The 7,230-nt window shown below is 42.0% G+C and overlaps 1 pseudogene; it reads left to right on the top strand.

Annotated features, from left to right (window-relative positions):
- Window positions 1-6,647: 6,647 nt before the first annotated feature.
- On the top strand, window positions 6,648-6,767 carry LOC134912905 (5S ribosomal RNA; annotated as a pseudogene).
- The last annotated feature ends 463 nt before the right edge of the window (window positions 6,768-7,230 follow it).

Here is a 7,230-nt window from a genome sequence, read left to right on the forward strand (position 1 = left end):
TCAAAGAACTGCTGGTGACAAAATTGTCAAGTCAAGCGGAACGCGACCTGTCAACATCTCCTCCTTCACATTCTCCCGCAACTGGGGGTGCGAGGAAAAGGCTCAGAATTCCGAGCCCACCCGCTGGCGGTGATGCAGGGCAGTCTGGAGCGACTGCTGATGCTGACATCTGGTCCGGACTGAAGGACCTGCCAACGATTACGGACATGTCGTCTACTGTCACTGCATATGATTCTCTCACCATTGAAAGAATGGTGGAGGATTATATGAGTGACCGCATCCAAGTAGGCACGTCAGACAGTCCGTACTTATACTGGCAGGAAAAAGAGGCAATTTGGAGGCCCTTGCACAAACTGGCTTTATTCTACCTAAGTTGCCCTCCCACAAGTGTGTACTCCGAAAGAGTGTTTAGTGCCGCCGCTCACCTTGTCAGCAATCGGCGTACGAGGTTACATCCAGAAAATGTGGAGAAGATGATGTTCATTAAAATGAATTATAATCAATTCCTCCGTGGAGACATTGACCAGCAGCAATTGCCTCCACAAAGTACACAGGGAGCTGAGATGGTGGATTCCAGTGGGGACGAATTGATAATCTGTGAGGAGGGGGATGTACACGGTGATATATCGGAGGATGATGATGAGGTGGACATCTTGCCTCTGTAGAGCCAGTTTGTGCAAGGAGAGATTAATTGCTTCTTTTTTGATGGGGGTCCAAACCAACCCGTCATTTCAGTCACAGTCGTGTGGCAGACCCTGTCACTGAAATGATGGGTTGGTTAAAGTGTGCATGTCCTGTTTATACAACATAAGGATGGGTGGGAGGGCCCAAGGACAATTCCATCTTGCACCTCTTTTTTCTTTCATTTTTCTTTGTGTCATGTGCTGTTTGGGAGGTGTTTTTTGGAAGGGCCATCCTGCGTGACACTGCAGTGCCACTCCTAGATGGGCCAGGTGTTTGTGTCGGCCACTAGGTCGCTTAGCTTACTCACACAGCTACCTCATTGCGCCTCTTTTTTTCTTTGCGTCATGTGCTGTTTGGGGAGTGTTTTTTGGAAGGGCCATCCTGCGTGACACTGCAGTGCCACTCCTAGATGGGCCAGGTGTTTGTGTCGGCCACTAGGGTCGCTTAGCTTACTCACACAGCTACCTCATTGCGCCTCTTTTTTTCTTTGCGTCATGTGCTGTTTGGGGAGTGTTTTTTGGAAGGGCCATCCTGCGTGACACTGCAGTGCCACTCCTAGATGGGCCAGATGTTTGTGTCGGCCACTTGGGTCGCTTAGCTTAGCCATCCAGCGACCTCAGTGCAAATTTTAGGACTAAAAATAATATTGTGAGGTGTGAGGTGTTCAGAATAGACTGAAAATGAGTGGAAATTATGGTTATTGAGGTTAATAATACTTTGGGAACAAAATGACCCCCAAATTCTATGATTTAAGCTGTTTTTTAGGGTTTTTTTAAAAAAAACACCCGAATCCAAAACACACCCGAATCCGACAAAAAAAATTCGGTGAGGTTTTGCCAAAACGCGTTCGAACCCAAAACACGGCCGCGGAACCGAACCCAAAACCAAAACACAAAACCCGAAAAATTTCCGGTGCTCATCACTAATTATTATGCAGAGAAGCGTTCCAACTGGTTTCAACAGGTTAAATAGGCAGCGTTCAATTGATTGCTGATGGCTATGGAAATAGTTTACATGGGTGCGGGGTGTATACAATACCAGAACCCAAATGATAGTGCAGCCGCTAAGAGTCCCGTTCTTCAGCCGTGCATCAGCTCTGGGGAATCCCGTTTCTGACCTTGCACTGGCTCCGGGGATTGCCGTGGCATGCAGTTGAGGTGTCTGTGTGGCCGTTGCCTGGTGACCGCCTGGAGACTCCAGCTGATGCGGTCACGTGTGCGCCTCACGTGATCGCAATTTCCTGTCCTGACGTACGTTTCGCGGAGAAAGCTTGTTCACAGGGCGTGCTGTAATCTCTCAGAGTGTCAGTATTTAAGGACAATTGCTGGTCGCTCATTGGATAATACGTTGTGACGGACATTTGATCCTCCAATCCTTTTTTATTTTTCTCAGGTCTATTGACTAATGAGTTTGGCTCGTATTAAATAATTGACTATTGAGAGTTGTTTGATTGTGTTTGTGTGACCATGGATTGGGTGAATGGGGGGGTGGGTTTGGGGAAGGAATGAGGGGAGGAAAACGGATTGTTAGGGAAGGGGAGGGAAAAAAAGGGGGCTTGGAAGAAGAGGACCGCAGCAATGGGATTCCTCACCCCCCACGACCCGCAACACATACAAGAGGCAACACCAACAGGATCGCTGGTAACTCAAACCTGTGAAGATGATGACTCCAAATTGAAGATTATCAATCTATCAGATCATATACTTACACAAACACAGGAATCCATACTCAATAAAGGCTTGACTTTCTCCCCCACTGAACATTTTAACAGATTCAAAGGGGAAAAAGATCTAAAATTATTTGGCAGAAAGTTGTTACTAACTAAACTATATGCCGAAAATGAAACAACTCTTCCATCGGTCCAAACTGAAGTGACAACCAATGGTGCATCGATGCTGGAGACCTCTCAAACAACACCCTCAGATTTATCCCAGATGGAACAAGAAGCTCTCATTGCATTACAGGAACTTGAGCAAGAACAAACCACATATACTGAAGAAAAACTCACCACCAGGCCTATATGCAGAAAGAAATCGACATATTTTCCTCAAGAGCAAATCTGCCCTGAAGTACAGGTTTTTATGAAACTGGTGGCCAAAGAGTTTGATCACATACACATTAATAAAAATAAATACTGGAGACATCCCAATCTTACTCGACAAGAAAGAAATGCAATTAAAGAATTACAGACATGGCATGATGTCGTCATCAAGCCCTCAGACAAAGGGGGCAACATTGTCATCTGGTCTATAATAGATTACATTAAGGAAGCACAACGACAACTAGGCACTACTAATTGCTATAGACGAATACTACTCAACCCATTGCAGAATTATAAATCAATTTATGACATCATCACCCAAGCACAAGCACAAGGCACCATTACTAAACAAGAGTTTGATTACCTATTGATTCAGAACCCCAGAATTCCCACTTTTTACATGCTGCCAAAAATACATAAATATATCCAAAACCCACCGGGAAGACCCATTGTGTCTGGGATAGGGGGTTTAACAGAGAGGGCAAGCATTTTCCTTGACTTGCATCTCAGACAATTTGTTCTCGATCTCCCCTCATATGTCCAAGATACAACTGACATATTAAGGAAATTACATGACCTAAGATTAGAGGATAACCAATATCTGGTAACTCTAGATGTGGAGGCACTATACACCTCTATAGGTCACGAAGATGGAATAAGAGCAGTAGAATATTTCCTACAGAATGAAGGAAGAAAGGAGTTTCATCTCTTTCTCATTAAACTACTCCGTTTCGTGCTACATTATAATTTTTTCACGTTCAACGATCAATTCTTCCTCCAAACAAGGGGCACGGCTATGGGGGCAGCCTGTGCGCCCACATATGCCAACATATTCCTTGGATGGTGGGAAAAAGAAATTGTTTTCAAAGATATCAACGATATATTCACAGCCCACGTTGTTATGTGGAATAGATATATAGACGATATCTTTATGATCTGGGAAGGTGACTCACAGCTACTATACCAATTTATTGAACACCTAAACAAGAACGATTTGAACATCCGTCTTACACACAGTATAAGTCAGTCTGAACTACCATTTCTAGACCTGCTGATTTATAAGAATTCAGAAGGAATGCTTGCCACGAAATTATACCGAAAAAGCACAGCAACTAATACATTATTACACCAAACCAGCTCACATTTTCCCCCGACTGTGGAAAATATACCAAAAGGGGAATTCCTTCGTCTTCGTAGAAATTGTTCAGATAATAAAGAGTTCAAAACACAGAGCGTAGAACTAACTAGGAGACTTGGTGACAGAGGATATAGTAAAACCTCAATCAAAAAAGCCATAAAAACCGTCACGAACATAAAGAGGGAAGATATCATCTTCAAAAGAGAACAAAAAGACAAAATCGCAGATAAGACTATCCGTTTTGTCGGCAACTTCTGTCAAGAATGGAGGGTAGTCAAAGAAGCTATACAAAAACATTGGCACATCTTACATGCGGACCCGATCCTATCCAAGAAGTTGGGCCCCAAGCCTGCCATGAGCTGGCGCAGGTCAAAAAATCTCAAAGACAGCCTTGTACGGAGTCATTTTCAAAGATTTCCCAGCAAAAAAGCATTAATCACTGGAACACACCCCTGTGGGAGATGCAAGGCCTGCAATTTCATTGATCCGACAAAGGAAATAGAGGACAGATATGGAAAAATGATACAAATCACAGACTACATGAACTGCCAAACTGAAGGCGTCATCTACTGCCTCAGATGCAGCTGCAATCAGAAATACATTGGCATGACAACCCGTCCCTTCAAGCAACGCATCTTAGAGCATATAGGATCAATACGCAATGCCATCTCAGATAAGGCCAAGATGAAACAACTAACATCAGTCGCCCGTCATTTTTACACACACCATGAAAGTAGATGGGAGGAGCTGAAAGTATTTGGCTTGGAGAGGATTAGACTCGGAATACGGGGGGGCAGTCTAACGGACAACTTACTGAGAAAAGAGAGTGAGTGGATTTTCAAGATTGGATCCATATACCCAGCCGGGATGAATGAAAATATTAATTATGGAGTATACTCGAAATAACTTCCACCATTACTTAGCTAATAACATCAAACCTGATGTATATCTACTTCCTTTATAAAAAATTAAAAAATTAAAAAATTTAAAATTGTGGCTCGTACCCTATAATTAATCACTCACTAATACACCCCATTTTGTGTAGCACACTGCCCTCTTACTTTTTATAGTCTCACACATAATATTTCACCAATAATACTGCAATGAACACCAACTTTCACCCACACAATCTAGCACATATAATCACATCTACAACATAATATTTATTTTTCCTCATCTGTCCTCCCCAAATTAGAATATAACTTTACCCATATATAGTCCCAAATATGCACAGAGCACGATTACATAATTAATCAATCATTCACGCACCGTTTAAACTTAATTATTCCACCCCCCCCCTTTTTTTACCCTCCCATTTTCCCTTTTCCAAGCCCCCTTTTTTTCCCTCCCCTTCCCTAACAATCCGTTTTCCTCCCCTCATTCCTTCCCCAAACCCACCCCCCCATTCACCCAATCCATGGTCACACAAACACAATCAAACAACTCTCAATAGTCAATTATTTAATACGAGCCAAACTCATTAGTCAATAGACCTGAGAAAAATAAAAAAGGATTGGAGGATCAAATGTCCGTCACAACATATTATCCAATGAGCGACCAGCAATTGTCCTTAAATACTGACACTCTGAGAGATTACAGCACGCCCTGTGAACAAGCTTTCTCCGCGAAACGTACGTCAGGACAGGAAATTGCGATCACGTGAGGCGCACACGTGACCGCATCAGCCGGAGTCTCCAGGCGGTCACCAGGCAACGGCCACACAGACACCTCAACTGCATGCCACGGCAATCCCCGGAGCCAGTGCAAGGTCAGAAACGGGATTCCCCAGAGCTGATGCACGGCTGAAGAACGGGACTCTTAGCGGCTGCACTATCATTTGGGTTCTGGTATTGTATACACCCCGCACCCATGTAAACTATTTCCATAGCCATCAGCAATCAATTGAACGCTGCCTATTTAACCTGTTGAAACCAGTTGGAACGCTTCTCTGCATAATAATTGCATTAATATTTTTCTCTGAACTAGTTTTTCTTCTGAATTAGCAGTTACATTGGGACTTTGTCTTTAAGAATTATCAGAGCACTGTCTGCAATTCTGGAAATTCAGCACATAATCATTAGATACTTTTGTGATACAACAGCCACTTAATGGTTACATCTGTTTCCTTTATCTATGAAAGTAAACAAATTGCAGTTACTCTGTTACAACTGCTGAACTTAAATGTGGAAATACCACCATTGGTTACACATTTTACTTTGAAACTGATCGGTTTCAGCTATTGCACTGAAAGCTTTAATTTCAACAGGTGTGCGATTGAGAACAAATGTTCAAGTTTATATACATATATATTTCCTAGCCGCGTTTTGCTGATAATATGCAAAAGCATTCTTTCATAATTATTATGGATGGAAGGTGCAAGTGCATTGAGTTAACACCGAATTACTGAGGTGCCATTCTTCTTTCTGATATACTATTGTGTATTTCATGACTTATCTGCAGTCTGTGCAGAGTAATAATATTTACATATAGTGCAAGTTTAACGTGGCTGTACCGGTACTCCTGGGACATAATTACTAATATTAGGCAAGTTCAATTATGAATATTTTGTGGTTTTGAAAAAAATATTTTCCACATAATAGGCCCTAATTTTTCTGTATGCTTTGTTTTGTGGCTGACGTGTCACATGGTGACTTGGTCAGGTAATTGCAAATAATCTCATGTTTCTAGCAATTGTACCATACGTGTCTATCAATTGCAGCATTGCAGATATATAAAGATCCTACATTATATACCTTTGAAGTGACTAATAAAGGAGAGTTCAATAATTGCGGTCATACCTCACTGGAGATGCCCAATCTCTTCTGACCTTGGAAGCTAAGCAGTGGAAGGCCGGGTTAGTAATAGGATTGGAGACCACCTCTGAACACCCTGGTACTGCAATAAATTGACTCCCAAATATATCAGTCACTCACAATTATACCACTTGGCAATCGGTTCCACATGACCAATGATTTAATTCTCTGCATTCACAATAACCCAGAATGGGTATTTGCAGAATAAATGATGGTCATATAGTACATGAGAGACAATGTGCAATGATGATATAATCAAAGTATTACAGTGATTGATCTCCGGCATTTTTTGAGACTGTGATATTGTCATCACTCATTATTTATTATTGATCTTTACATTCTCGCGAAACAATTTGTTCACAAATAGAGACTCCTAGAAATTCATTTCTTAATCTATTTACTAAAACTGTCTTTATTAATACCATACACATTATAAATATCACCCTCTGAATTAGAGTGCTCCCAAAAAAGAGTCTACTTCTCAAAACCCCCTTGTGTTTTGGTTTCTCTAGTTTGACTATTTTCTGACTCTAGGGAGCACCACTGAAAGCAAC

Source organism: Pseudophryne corroboree, chromosome 4 (genome assembly GCF_028390025.1).
Source record: "Pseudophryne corroboree isolate aPseCor3 chromosome 4, aPseCor3.hap2, whole genome shotgun sequence".
NCBI lineage: Eukaryota > Metazoa > Chordata > Amphibia > Anura > Myobatrachidae > Pseudophryne > Pseudophryne corroboree.